Genomic DNA, 15,907 nt, shown 5'->3' with positions numbered 1-15,907 from the left:
ACTGACCCTAGCCAGCATTCTTCCTCCCCACACTGCATCTCTACCTGCCTGCCTTATCCTACACCTTCAGTGACCTAGAACTTTGAGTCCCATTTATTGAGGGAGTTTGTAGCTGGCTTTGCTTATCTGTTATCTAGCCTGGACACATTCATCACTCATTTCAACTCTGCATTCTTCAGACTTATTTTTTTTGTTCCTCTCAACTAACCTTCCACTACAGAGAACTTGCCATTAAGAACAGCATTTGATTTGTCTTCTCTTCATTTCAGCTGCTGAATGTTTCTAGAGAAACATTACAAAGCCTTGCTGATGAGGTCCATTAGGATTATGAATATAAAATCTGACTTAACTGCATGATCTCTCTCTCTCTCTCTCTTTTCTGGTTTTCCCAACGAGTTGTTTTGGGCAGACCTAGGCATGAGGAAGCCTTGAGTGTAAAAGAAGGTGTTGTGTCTTTTGGTGGTGAAGCATGACTTATTTTGACAACTTGGGACCAGGCAGGGCAGTGAGAACTTGGTCTTGGAGTTGTGGAACTGCTTGGTTGCTGGTGGGCACTTGCTGGCTGCAGTCTCCTCTGTCATCATGATCTGGATCGAGTGGGCCCAGGTTCAGTGCCTGGTCCTCCCAGTATATGTTGTGGGTGCCACTGCCAGAGACATAGTACAATCAGGTGACAAAGTTCTTCACCCTCAAGGTAGATTTCTTAAATACCTGTCCACAGTAGACAACCTTCCCTGAAGACTTCCATCGTCTTCAGCTGAGACACAAAGTACTAGAAGTGAAACTTGGCCACAACATGATTAGGTGCAAATATTTGCCTGGATGGAGGGTAAGAGTATGGTATTTGGGGGTGGGCAGGCAGCACCACATAGTTTTGTACTTGCAGTGTGCCTGAGGCCTTCAGGGTATACTCCCCACTCTTGCCACCACCCATGAAAAGAAAGATCTTAACTGCATTCTTAATAATGTCTGATACCTTTTTTCCCCCTATCTTTTGGCTTCAGTTCCCTTTTTTGTTGTGATTGTTTCTTTGTTTCCCAACTACTAACCCTTACCCTCAACAGATGTCTTGGATTATTTCCTGACTGAGAAAACAAATCAACAGTGATAAAACTCCTTAGCTGCCTCTCATTACTGTCTATCACAGATCCTTCACATCAGCAATTCTAGGATCTATCTCCCTTTCTCCTCCAATTTCAAAGACTGAATACCTTTTCCTTTTCAGGATTAATTCTCCAACCATGTTCTTGCTATCTCTTTCTTCTATGTTCTGTAGGAACTTACTGCATCAAATTTCCTTTCACTTTCTAGGATCTGCAAGTACTCCTTTCCCACAGACCCTTTCTTAAAATGAACTAAAAATGTTTGCTTCTCCCTATGATAAGTAATCTCTCCTACAACCTTACATTTCCCTCAAGTTAAATTTCCATCTTTGTCCTATTCACATCCATACCTTAAAAATGATTTCCCCATCTCCGACTCATCAATTTACCCAACATAATCTGTCTTTTATTTTACCCATTTTCTCAAATACTCTTTGAAATATTGACTATTGTACTCCCTATTTGATAAATTGAGCTTTTGTTTTTTGTCTCACTTAATAGTGATCACAAAGTGACATTGTTGGATCCTCATGTTTTCTGTGAGATTATCTTCAACAAGAGAACATTATATTCTTAGCTTTAAGTGCCAGGATAGCTCCTAACAACACCCAGGCAGTGCTGTTAACATCAGCCAGTTCCTAAATACAAAAGGGCTGACTTTCTCCTTCTCAACAACAATGATGGTGATGATATTAGTAACAAATGATAAATGCAGTTGGTGTTTATGTTGTTACTGTTTTACATGATTGATATATATTAAATCTTTTAATTCTCACACCACTCCTGGATAGATACTATGATTTTCTCCATTTTGTAGAAATTAAGACACCAGAATGGGAAATAAAAGAGCAACAAAGCTGATAATATTTAGAGACCAGACATCTCAGCTATTTCTTACACTCTTTTAGCTCCCAATTGTACTTGTCTTAGGGACTTGGCCTCTTATTTTGCATTAGCTTCCTTATGATTTTGTGAGGTACAACTCATCAGTGCCTCATCTTCTGTTCACGCTGAATCTTTCTTGCCTCCTGCCCCAAGACATCTCTTTTGTTCCTGAGCCCACTTGGTATCTTTGCATGAACAATCTAGGAAGGGCAGGAAAGTTAAAGCTTTTGTAGAAAACATTTAAGGTTGTTGAGAGTTAGTGAATATTCTCCCTTTCAGCCTCTGTATGGACTATCCTGAAATGCTATAGTTAATGGTCTCTTAGAAGACTGTCCTACAATCAAGAGATCAAATCTTCTTAAATAAATATTATTTGCTCTTTCTACATTCTTGACTCTCCCAAATTTCTCCTCACTTCTGATTTTCTGGAATTATCCTCCCTAATAAATGGGTAATATACAGGCTTTTATGCCAGGTTTTGCTTTTTGAAGAACCCAGGCAAACTAGATCAAAACTGAAAACTCCACCTGAATTGTCTATAGTCTCTCCTTACTTATTAAATTGAGCATGGAGGTTGACAACACTAGCTTTAGAAGATAAATCTCAGTTGGACTCTGGATGTTGACACTAATAAGCAATGTGACCTTGAACAATTTATTTAATATAAATAAACCTGTCTTAAAAATTAGAGGTAACAGTATTTACTTTAAATAGCTTTATCTCCCTATCAAGGGTTATAACAAATTTAATAGTTTGCTGTGACAAACATACTCTCTGACATATAACATGTAAGTATTATTTTTATTATTATTAATATCTTTCAAAATTGTGTCTTTCTCCTTTGTTCCAATGTATGTTAATGTTAACACCACCTAACCTACCACCAAAAGGAAACAAATTTTAAGGAAATCATTGACTCTTTCATCTGCTTCAGTTCTTTCTCCTCCCAAACTTTCATTATATAATTGCTGAGTACATTAAGTTTATCTTTCAAATACCCTCTTGGATCAGTTCTTTATTAATCTTGCCATCTTCATTTCCAGTATCTCACCATTATTTGCAATAATAGCTCACCTAGTCAAATGATTTTTCTTGCTTACTTTCCTTGACATGTTACAATCTATCCTTTACTTTCCTTAGTCTTTTAAAACATAGCCCATTCATCACTAATAATACTGCATTGTAATTGATTGCTTATTTCTCTGTGATTCTCAAGGGTTTATCTGTCTTGACACTATTGGTATTTTTGAGTGTTTAATTATTTATTATGGGGGCTCTTTTTTTTTAAATTGTAAGATGTTTAACCATTATCTCTGGCCTCTATCTAATAGATGACAGCAGTGTCCCCTTCCCAGTTGTGAGAAAGCAAAGCATCTCCAGACTTTACCATATGTTCCCTGAGGGAAAAGCTACTCTGGTTTATACTACTGCTCTAAAAAGTGAAGACAGGGGTTATATTTTATTGAACTAAATCCCTAACAACAAGCACCATGTTGGAAAAATGATAAATGTTCAATAAATATTTTAGTAAATGAATGAATGAGTTCTCTATCCAAAGTATTCTTTTTTTTTTTTTTTAATTTCAAGGACCACTCTTTTATCTATGCTTCTGTAGCTTTTAGCATTCTGTTGTGCATATGTCTGTTTCCCCAATTACATTTTACGATTTTCTTGTATCCTTAACCCCCACAGAATGAGTGGAATATAGTAGGTTCTCAAGAAATACATATTCAATTATATTTAATTATAAAATTAATAATATTAATTAAATTAATGATAAATAATTCCATGGATATGTTCAGACTACATGTTTTTTTCATTTTGAAGGTACTATATGAAAACAATTGTATGTTCTTACATCTTGCATGAATTTCCTTTTATGACACTTATGTTAGCTTTAATTAACAACTGTGTGTTTAATTATTTAATATCAATTTCTGTAGGGTATTTGAGACTTAAGACTGTGGATACCTTTTTTTTCTCTCCCACATGAGTAACATAGAACTTTGTGCAGAGTACATATTCATTAAATTTTAAATCTTTGTCAAATGAATGAATGAAACAAATTCATGCTGCTGCTAAATGACATGGAAAACATATGTATTTGGAGAATTTGACTGAGTATATGTATCATGCTTTACTGACTTATATGATGCAGTATCTTTGAACCTATATTATATTATTAAGTTTTAAAAAGCCTCATCTTTGTCAAATTAGTGATAAAGTAATTTGCCCCTCTAAATCATTTCACAAAAGAGAGAACTTGAGGCTGTCATAAGTCAATACATGAGATATTTGATATCTCAGACTTGCAATCTCCAATTGCTCAGCATGGTCCTTTTTTTCCAGTACTAATGAATTAGCCCATGGGTCTTAATTGACATACTGACCTTGAAAACTCTAGAAAAGCATCTCTTCTGCCAGCTTCATTATCTATTGCTTTATTAGCCAAGGAAATTTGACAATAAAACATGAAACAATCACAATTAATCTATTTACAGATGCTATAAATTATATTTCTATCAAATAAAAATAACTAGTGTAATCCCTAACATTGGATCTCACAAAAACATTTCAGTCTCATTCCAAATAGGAAATAAGTAGCTTTGTTCTGTTATTGTCTGAAACTACTTATTAACCCATTTTTAAAAATCTCAACAATGAATGTTTTATAAGAATTTCATAGAACAGAATATTGTTTAAAGACTCTAAATTTAGTGTCTTGAGGAATGTTCTCACATCAGAGGAAAACAGCATGCTGTCTTAAAGGACATTAAAACTAAGAGAGAAAAAATTCTCTTTTCATACATATTGCTGTGTATTTTCTTTCCTTACCATGGTTTCCTGTTGTTCCCAGTAGGGATCCCAATTTTAGAATATGTGGTAGACATCTGTACTAGAGAAGCTAAAGCTCAAAATTGTTCAGGAGAAACTAAGATATGGCTTTTCACTTGACAAGAAATTGGAAGCAAAGAAATCATAGTAAGCAGCCTGCAATAAATGACCTCTAATAGAAGTGTGGCATGTTTTTTTTATTAACTGACTTAGAATTTTCTGATGGAAATATGCCAAAATAAATTTGAAAGTGATCCTAACCACAAGCAGTTATATTAGGCACCTGTTGACTCTTCTATATCATGCATAACTTAATGAAAAAGACCATTGTTACTCACAAAAGTGTGTGACTATGTTCCTGACAGGGAGTAAAAATTACAAAAGTAATAAACTGGCTATTTAACTTAAAAACCACTGATATTTGTGTGGATGTTTTATTTTAGCTGAGGGCCTTTCTGTTATACAATGTTTTTATTCTGTTTCAGCTTCTAGCAAATACATAGATATTTTCCAGGACATAAAATGCATTATTTTGTTGTATCAGTTGCCTAAAGAAACACATTCAAATCCCTCAGATAATAATGGTCAGTCTTATATGTACCCTAATAACCTAACCTCACTCCATTTGTCCCTTTGTTTTATCCTTACAACTCTGCACAGTATGAAAGCATACATAGTGCTTTCATAGAAATGCTGATGCTGTTATTTCCTGTGCCTAGAATGAAAACCCCACTGTTTGTCTCCCTGGAATACTATATCTTACCTTTCAAATCTCAGTTTGAGCCAATACTCTCTCCTCTCTGAGCTATCAATGACTCTTCCAGGCAGGCTTAGCTGCTTCTTCCTCCAAATTTCCAAATCCTTCTTGGATCTTTATTTTCCCCCCTCCACTCTCTTCCCTCTAGAACAGATTACCAGAGGGGTTAATCTTAAAATCAATAGCCCTGGTAATGTCACTTGCCTCTGCACTGATCAGACCACATTTAGAAAATATCTTTAATCTTGGCTTTTGTAGAGCAACATTGATGAATCAGAACATTTTCAGCGAAGAAAAGGATCTTAAAGCCATGATATCATGAGCTTCCATTTTAATGCAGTTTTAAATTGGGAATAAGGATATCTGGTACTGTTATAAAAGTGAAATAAATTAACACATACAAATGCTGTTAATCTGGAAAGTAATTTTTAATAAAAGTGTTCCATGCCTATTTACCAACATTACTCTCCTTGTATTGAGTGCTCATGTCAATGTCAGAAATTTGTGAGATTCTTTTCATATTCCTTAATACCAGCATATTAATACTAAGCACACAATACACAATCTTTACAAGAATATGAAGAAGAATTGAAATGAATATCCACCAAGGGAAAACATTATTGTTTACTTTCAACTCGCTAATGGACCATCATGTAGAACTTCATTAGCTCCAAATGATAGCAGAAGAAAAAGTGTGGGTAGCTTTCGTGTCAATATTGGGAAAATACCGAAAACTTTAAAAAATGAGACACAAATGGTTTATTCCAAAATCCAAATAACCTCTGCTAGTTGAAATACATGAAAGTAGTTGATACAAATGATTAGAATATAGGAATAATTTAAAAGTTATAAGCTAAAAATAAGAGCCTAATCTTAAATTTCTAGAAACCAATCCTTACAATATTCTTCAAAAAGATTTTATGCATGTAAGGGTACATATATGAACATTGATACATCCTTAAAATATTTTACACTGAAGATGTTCTCCCTATTTCCATTTATGTTGGATGGGATCATCTGTGTATGTGTGCGTGCGTGTGTGTGTGTGTATGAATCTCCAGTTCTTTATTACTGGATATTACTGAGCTTATTAATATAAACAGTGTTGTTCTGAGCAGTATGAACTGTCTTATACTTTTTTTTTTGAACATTTGCCCTTTAACTTGCATTTAAAATCAGTTTCTTTAAATATTTTAGTTACAAGTTCTGAATAGTGAAGACAGTATAGATGCTGCAGGCACTCAGTATCAGCTCCCAACCCCCTCCTCCTCCAGGCCTTGCTTCTCTGCTCAAGATCCAAAGGGGCACTAAGTGGCTCCTGGTGTCAAGTGGCCACTGCCTCAGGCCTGGATATAGCTGGATACAAAGTGATGAAGCCCAGCAGCTTTCGTGACAAGTATTTAAACTTGCTCCAGGCAATTCCAATGATTGTACCCTAGACCCAACGGGAAATATCACCTCAGAAGTGTGTTAGCATCTTGGGGCTGGTTTCCACCACGGTCCACTTTCCCCAAGACCTGCATTCTGCAGATGAAGCACTTACGCCCCACTCCCCAAGGGCCATGATGCAGAGAAACAGAGCTGCTGCTTCAGTCCGAGTGCTTCCACCCAGGGCCTTTAAAAGCTCAAATCAATCCAAGCCAGTCCACAGGAAGCCTCTTCACCCCAACCTCACCAAGCTCTGGCTCTTGGCACCACACTTTGTTCCAAAGTACCTTGCGGACTTTTCCTAAAGATTTAATGTTAAAAGGAAACCAAAGAAATAGACTGCCATGAGGTAATAAAGTATTCATCAATGTAACTTTTCAGAGGCTTTTCTTTAAAATATTCCCTTTTTAAAAAGATTTTGTTTATTTATTGATGAGAGACACAGAGAGGCAGAGACAATGAGAGGGAGAAACAGGCTCCCTGTGGGGATCCTGATACAGGACTCCATCCCAGAGCCCCAGCATCATGACCTGAACCAAGGGCAGATTCTCAACCACTAAGCCACCCAGGCTCCCCCTTTAAAATATTCCTGCAATGGAAGTAAAGCTAGACTAAACGGTCCCTAGTAGCTCTTCATAATTCTAATATAAAAAATTAACAAATTTGTTTGTTGCTATTTACACCAAGTAATATTTCTTAACTTTAGCTATATATTACAACCATCTGAAAAACTTTTTTCTTTTTTATTTCCATCTGGAGAAGTTTTAAAAAAATAATAATGCTCAGGTTTTTATCCTGATGGATTAAATCAGAATCCATAGGGATGGGTCTCAGGCTGTTTTAAAAGTTCCTAGACTATTCTAATGTGCATTTAGCGTTGAGAATTACTGACATAAAAGGTCAAGTCATTAACCTTGTTTATCAATAAGTTTGAAAACAAGAATAGAGGTAGCAAAGGTACAAGAACTTTATGGAATTGATTTTCTTCTCTTAGAGCAGAATGTGTGAAGTATGACAGTAATTTAAAGAGCAGAAATAAACTGAAGAGAACCTCAGACAATGCCAAGACAAGTCTTCAGTAAACGCTGGTCATTTTCTCATAGCAGATACTCCTTTCCCCCTCCCCCCCAACTCTTTCTCTGCTGGTGCCTTATACAGAGGAGGAAAAGGTCCATATTTGCCTGCATTCTTTCTCATTGTTATTCATTGGTCCACGGAAGCTGAGATGGGCATCTCAGTTTATTTAATCAATGGTTCTCTACAAGAAGGTTAGGAATCATCTCTGTGTATCAGAACTGATATGTAGCAGTGTCCATCAGAAGAGATTAGTAGGCTTCTGTCAAGGTAGATGCTGCAGGGTAGAATGAAACCTGAAGCTAGGTTAAGTAATTGGGTTCTTGTTCAATAAAAGTGCTTGTTTGTGCTGTGTAATGAAAGATCCTTGGTGCAATGGATGTCTGAATCCAAACACCTTTCGGATTTTCTGATGGATAGAGATAAGGGTGAGAGGGATTTAATTTAGAACTATTGAAAAACTTTAAAGAGATTAGAAAAAAATTGGTAAATTCACTTTCTTTTTAAAAATCAGGATTCTTTGTTACTTATCAGGGCTGGCTATTTTTTTTAATTGACAATAAAACTTTTTTTTTCTCCCATCCATTTGCAATCATTAACTGACCTTTAAGATTCAGGTTATGAAGAAGATAATGGAGAAATTATCTCCCAATCCATGTGAGGATAACCTGAATTTAGGAAGTGTTAACTTTTTGAGTCTTCATTGGAACGTTTCATCAAAGTTGTAGGCACAGCATTAATGAATAGAACAAACTTATGTCTTGATTCAAGTGATTTTTTTTCCCATAAAGTCAGTGCTCACTTGCATATCTAAGTTTCTATTGAAAATATCAACATTTAAACCAAATTCTTTTAAGAACATACTTTAAAAACTTATCTAATTAAAAAAATTCATGTGAGCAATCAGAGCAGTGTGGAATAATGGGTGGAATTTGGTGAAATATATTAATCTGAATAATAAAATCATTCATGCATTGGGTTTTTTAAAGCATTGTCCCAAATAATTTTAGTGAGTAATTATTTGAATCTATTTACTTTCCTTGAGGTAATAAATCTGTTTAAGAAATGAGAAATAAAGAAAAGGCCTTTTTCTTTTCACTCCACTAAAATAATATTTGACAAAATAATATTTGACAAAATGAAAGGCTTTATTTGTCAAGAAAAAGGGGATACAAAACTTGAAGAGGGGTGGATGGACAACTCAGAGGGAAAAAAAATTGTTGAACAAATAAGATCTATATTTAAAGTCCCTGCCTACATGGCACATTCAGAGTATTTTGATCCTTGGTGCAAATCACATCCATCTTGTCCTCTCAGCCTCTTATTTCACATCTATATATCATACTCTCTAACCCTCTTGCCACTGGGTGATCTTCTCATTCATACTTCACCTATTTTTGATTTTTTCTCAGATTTCCCTCTCTCCTTTCTCTCCTCTGGAGATAAATGATGATAGAGGATAGATGATAGATAGATATATAGATAGATAGATAGATGATAGATATTACTTATATATATCTATAGATAATATATGCATATTGTCTATAGATAGATAGGAATCGATAATATATGCATATTGTCTATAGATAGATAGGAATCTATATATAATCTCCAAGATCATTATCTTTTAAGTCAGAGTTCTACAAATAAATGCTTATTGTAATTAGTTTCTCTTTAGAGTTGCCTAGCAAGCCACATGAAATAGCAGAGCTAGGAAGTAAGAACACTGAATTGAAGCAAAAGTTCAACTTAAAAATTTGTAAATCTTGGCAGCTTCTAAGCACTTTAGAGATACATTTTTTTTTTTTTTTTTTTTTTTTTTTTAGCAGAGGGTCAAAGGTGCAGCAGATGATGCATAGCTGTACTAAAGATGGGAGTGTCTCCTGATGAAAAAATTACTCTTAGCCTCTGGGAAGCTGTCCTGTGAAGGGCTGAATTAATAATACTTTTGAAAAGAGACAACTGTCTTCTGGAAAGTAACCCTCCTTTAAAAAATTTCAAGAGTTGGACTTTCCATTTATCTCTCAATGAGGAAGGAGACCTTCTCCATTTTCCCTAACTCTTGACTTCATTTTAGAACTGACAAGTTTAAACAAGATGAGAATCAGATTGCCTCTGCCTATCTCATTCTTTTGGCCCTAGCCGACAACATAATTAATGTTGCTGTAGGAAAAAGAAAAAGCATTCTTGATGAGAACTTTTTCCTGTCTCTTGCAAGCACATTCTTAAAAGGGTACATAGTCTTTTTGACATATTAGTGGGGGAGGTATCCTCCACTATTTTTTATTTTTGTGTGTGTATTAATTTATAAGTTAAGTCCAATGTACTTTTGTCTTTTTATTTTTTGATGGTGCACAGAAGTTGATAATTGCCATAGTGTAAAAATAGCATCCAAAACAAAAGAAAAAAATAATACATTCACATGCATATAGTTTCTTCTGCTGGCCTTTCCTATAACATGTGATTTTCTTTAGCATGTTTGTTTTTGGATATTTTTCTGGGGAAATTCACTATAGTCAAGTGTTAGAGTTATGCCAATAGCATCTGTTATAACTAATTCTCTTCAGTTCAGGGCTTCACATGTTCTCACCTAGACTATCAAAATTGTCTTTCAACGTCAATTTGAAACATCAACATCAAATTCCTACAAACTCCAGAAGACTTCCCATCTTCTTTTGCAAGTCAGGTTTCCTCCTCAGAATTCTTTAATTTCTATTCATTACCTAGTTAATTGTGAATGCTTTATTTTAGCACTCAGTTGTCAATACTTAGACCCATAGTTGAGTTCCTATCCTGATACTTTTATATGCTTCAATTTCTGATCTCTAAATTATGTATGTGGAACTATTCAGACGTCACCCATGATATTCAATCAACATGGATTGCTTTTATAATCCGTGTATCTACTGTAATTCCATTAATTTATAAAGACCAAATTTAAATCCCATTTCATCCAGTTTTTTTCCCCTCATTTGTGCTCTTCTCAGCATCCTTGCCTATCATCCACTATCACCATGGGGACTCCATCATATTAACTGCTAATTGTTTCTATGTTCGTTCTTGTACTATTGCAAATGCACAGTACTTTGTGATTTATTTATTCACATTTATATCTGTCTGCCTTATAAGAACCACAAAATAGGAATAAAGTCTTTGTACCCAGTACACTCTCTACCCAACTAATTCTTTGTAAATATATGCCATGAATTAAGTAGTTATTATAGAGAATATATATAAAGTTTTTTCTTACATTTCTTTTTAAAGGAATGATTATATTATTACCAAAAAAATGTACTAAGAATGCCTTGGATGCCTTCTATAGATAAACTTGCATTCTGTCAGGAAGAGAAACCTACATCTGTTTTCAAAGGCAGAAAATTTGCTTTTTTTTTTTTTTTCTCTGATAGCAATGAGAAACACTTTAGCCTTCCGTTTTTTTAGTCAAGAGTAGAATGGTGTTATTTATCATGCATTGATTTGTTGTCTCTTAACTTACAAAATAGGTGGTTTGGCTATAGATGAGGACCATTAGAGTAAGTCCTTTGGGACTTTAGATATATGACAAAGATATATCATCCAAGTAATTAAGGATAGTATAGAAAGATAAAATGGCTTTATTTATTTATTTTTATAAATATTTTATTTAAATTCAAATTGCCAACATATAGCATAACAGTTCTCATCTCATCATGTGCTCTTAGTGCTCATCCCCCAGTTACCCCATCCCCCCATCCTCCCCTTCTGCAACCCTTTGTTTCCCAGAGTTAGGAGTCTCTAATGGCTTGTCTTCCTCTCTAATTGTTTCCCACTCAGTTTCCCTCCTTTCTTTTATAGTCCCTTTCATTATTTCTTATATTCCACATATGAGTGAAATCATATGATAATTGTCTTTCACCAAAATGTAAGCGGTCTTCTAATGAAGTTGATGTCATATTGTCCTTTATAGAAATCCATGTAGAATACAATTCCCAAGTTCTCATTTTGTGGTTATAATTTATTTTGAAATGATCTTTTTATAATAGGAATCAATATTTGATCTGGTGGATCCTAAGTATGCTTAGAATTATTTAAGTATTTGTAAGTTGGAAAACTGAGGAATAGGTGTGAATCTTTTTTTTTTTTCTGTTTTAGTTTCTATGAAATATGTATAATGTTTACTCTGAGCTTATTGTAAGTAATAATTTTCTATTACAAGTAAGGGAATATAATTGATAATTTATGTAGAGTTTCCAGTAAAAATAACTAACGAAATGGTCTTAGTACATATTTTATGCATACAATTCAAAACTTCCATTTGCAGAGCACCTGGGTGGCTCAGTGGTTGAGCATCTGCCTTTGACTCGGGTCGTGATCCGCGGTCCTAGGATTGAATCCTGCATCAGGCTCCCCACAGGGAACCTGCTTCTCCCTCTGCCTATGTCTCAATCTCTCTCTCTGTATCTCTCATGAATAAATAATTTTTTTTAAATCTTAAAAAAAACAAAACAAAACAAAAAACACTTCTGGACAGCCCGATGGCTCAGTGGTTTAGCGCCATCTTCAGCCCAGGGTGTGATCCTGGAGACCCGGGATCGAGTCCCACGTCGGGCTCCCTGCATGGAGCCTGCTTCTCCTTCTGCCTGTCTCTCTCTCTCTCTCATGAATAAATAAATAAAATCTTAAAAAAACAAACAAACACTTCTGTTTGAATGGAATAAAGATATCCTAGGATTCACATCAAATGTCTGTAAAATACCTACTTAATGTTATCTAATCTTCCATCAAAAGCTTATTTGGTGTTACTTTTTTCTCTAATGGATTTACCGTATTAGAAATTCATATAATAAAATAATTAATATTAATATTTCTTATAACTTATTCATTGATTTAATGCAAATAAAGCACTTAGCAAATTGTTTTCCACAAAGTAAACACTCAGTAAATGTTTCTCATTGTTATTAAAATTATTTATTTTAATGGTTAAATATTACAGCATGTAATTTACTTAATATATCCCCTATTAATGGACACTACTCCTAAAATTTAAATTGAAGTTTAATTGATTGTTTCCAATTAAATTTCTGAATTTAGTTGAGCTTTCTTATTCAGGTTGTTTGCTGAATGAATATAATTTTCCTAGTTTTTCAAATAATGTATGATAAGACATGATACACTATATGTAATAACTGTACAAAAACCAAATCCATGTTTCTTTGATGATTCAGTAATCTCTTTAGGAATTATCCCCTCTAGGTTCATTTTGACCTGGAGTTTCCATTTTGCTATTGATTTGTGCCATTATTAATGCATATTTTTATTAAGAAACACTTTTATTGAGCACCTGGGTGGTTCAGACAGTCAAGTGTCTGCCTTCCAGTCAGGTCATGATCTCTGGGTGCTGGGATCAAGTTCCGCCTGGGGTTCCCTGCTCAGCTGTGAGTCTGTGTCTCCCTCTCTCTGCCCCTCCCCCCTGCTTGTGTTTTCTCTCTCTCTCGCTCAAAAAATAAAGAAAATCTTTAAAAAAATAAGAAAAGAAATATTTTTATTTATTAAATGCTTTTTAATTTTATTTATTAAATACTTATAGTAAGATTTTCATAACAATAAATAACATTAATAAAAATTTAATAGCTATCTTTTCATTATTCTCCTTTTGGCTCATGTGGAGTTATAATCAAAAGTGAGAAGCTCCCTACTCACAAGGAGCATATAGACTAGTGGGAGTAACATATTAAATTAATAACCACTAAAAATTTCTGGTTTTATTAATAGCCACTAAAAAGTTCCCTTCATAATCAATTCCCTAAATGACTTGTTATAAAATTAAACCTTTAGAAATTCTTGTGTTGGCTTCCATAAACCTGATTGCTACTAGGGTAAAAGGGTTGTAAAGTTGATTTCTTCAGCTTGCTTTTTGGTGAATCAGCCATATTGAATCACATCTTTGAAGCATAGACTTCAATAGCCAACCCACGAATACTGCTATACCAGATTTCCTATTGGTATTTAGTCCTAGTCTTGTCCTCTGTGCTATAACAACAGGGCTAAAAGCCTATATGATCCAAATCCTTTGTCAGCATTGATTCCACTAATGAGAATGGAAGACTATTTACTCTGATAGTAAAAGGCATATGTGTGGGTTTCAACAGATATAAATTTTTCATCAGCTTATGGCTTTCCCCAGTGAATCTCCTGCCTTGTTACTACAACAGCTGTGACTTTTAGGGTTCAATTACTTCAGAGCTAGGAAAGACTTTCCCTGACCTTCACACCTAACAATACATTGAATGGTCTTGTAAACACTTAATACCCTATGTTAAATAATTTTTTTGTGAAATGCCTAGAATAGCTTTGTTTTTCTGATTGACCACTGACTGATAAAATTTATTCTTAAATATAAACTACAAAATAGTTAAATTTTGCAGCATATATGATCTGGCTGGTTAAAGGCACACCTCTATCCAGGACCTCTATGTATACCCCTCAGTGTCAGAGAATTACAAAAAGTTGAATACTCTCCCACTTAGTCATTTATTTGAATGGAATCATTTGCCCTTATTAATCTCTGTTTTCTGTACTTTTTCTTGATATATCACTTCAGTATTATAGTTACCAGATTTTCCTCATTTCAGAACCATTTTTTGGAGCTGCTTTCTAAACGTTTCCTTATGGTTGTCCAAATCAGACCCCAAACCCATCATTACCACCTATATGCAAATTATTTACCCAATTCACTCTTTGTATTAATGAGAATATTTTTCATGCTTCAACCCAGAATAATATTTTGCTACTTCTCTTTAGTCCTGCTGCCCCAAATCATGTCAACTATTTATTAAAAATCTATTATAGCTAAGTCTTTCTTTTTCATTCTCATTGTTCTGCTGTCCAACCATTCAACAAGATAACTTCTACTTTGTGGGTGGGAATTTCAATGCTAATAAACTTAAATTGTTCTGGAGTACCTCAGAGTCTGTCAGCTAGAGGTGCATAAAACTATAAAGATGTTAGAGAATTATTTTATGACCAGAATAAAGGGGAAGAAAAGAACAAGAGATTAAAATATTCATCAAAAATCTATTTACATTCCTTAGGTTGTTTTATTTATTTGGTAATCTCTTCATTAATCAATGAACCCCATAAAGGCATGAACTATATATATTTATTCTAAATAATACCAGTGCCTGTCACTTGGAAGATGCCCATGAGTATTTATTTATTGAATGACAGAGTGAATGCTGTAAAAATAATGTCCTAAGGGAAATGATAGCTTGATCATACTCTACGGTGTGCAGACTACATCTGGACAATTATATTATTTATGATAAACTATTAACAAACATAAATGTGTGCTTACTATAGCCCGTGTTATATATGTATCATATCTGTTTATATTGCCTTTTATAGTAGACTTAGATTTACACTGTTCTTTTTTAATCTTTGTATCACTGGTACTCGTAGAATATAGCATATAGCATAATTGATGCCCAACTAATTCTTGTTTTATGATGGATATTTCAGTTAGAATTCCAGGTTAATCATAATAGCATACACGGGAAGGTTAAGAAAGTAAAAGCATTCATTGTAAAAGAGAAGAAAATAGCAATGATGATTTTTAAAAGATTTAAAATGTCTTAATTTGGGGTTAGTAAACTTACTTTTTCTCATACCATAGACTTGAACCTGGCCAGATAGAAGGAAGTTCTGGAAACAAACAGTGAAGAGGTATAAAGAATAAAATTGAGCATTATTAAGCATACTCTTAGCAATACATGGACTATCAATGTTATAATGACCATATATAGGTGATATATTCACATTACAACTGCATTAATGAAAATGACACTAG

At 34.3% G+C, this 15,907-nt stretch overlaps 1 pseudogene; it reads right to left on the bottom strand.

Annotated features, from left to right (window-relative positions):
* Window positions 1-293: 293 nt before the first annotated feature.
* On the bottom strand, window positions 294-934 carry LOC112651673 (60S ribosomal protein L18a-like; annotated as a pseudogene).
* Between the last annotated feature and the right edge of the window lie 14,973 nt (window positions 935-15,907).

This window comes from Canis lupus, chromosome 4 (genome assembly GCF_003254725.2).
Source record: "Canis lupus dingo isolate Sandy chromosome 4, ASM325472v2, whole genome shotgun sequence".
Lineage (NCBI taxonomy): Eukaryota > Metazoa > Chordata > Mammalia > Carnivora > Canidae > Canis > Canis lupus.
The sequence above is the reverse complement of the archived record's forward strand: the minus strand, read 5'-3'. Positions and strand labels throughout refer to the sequence as shown.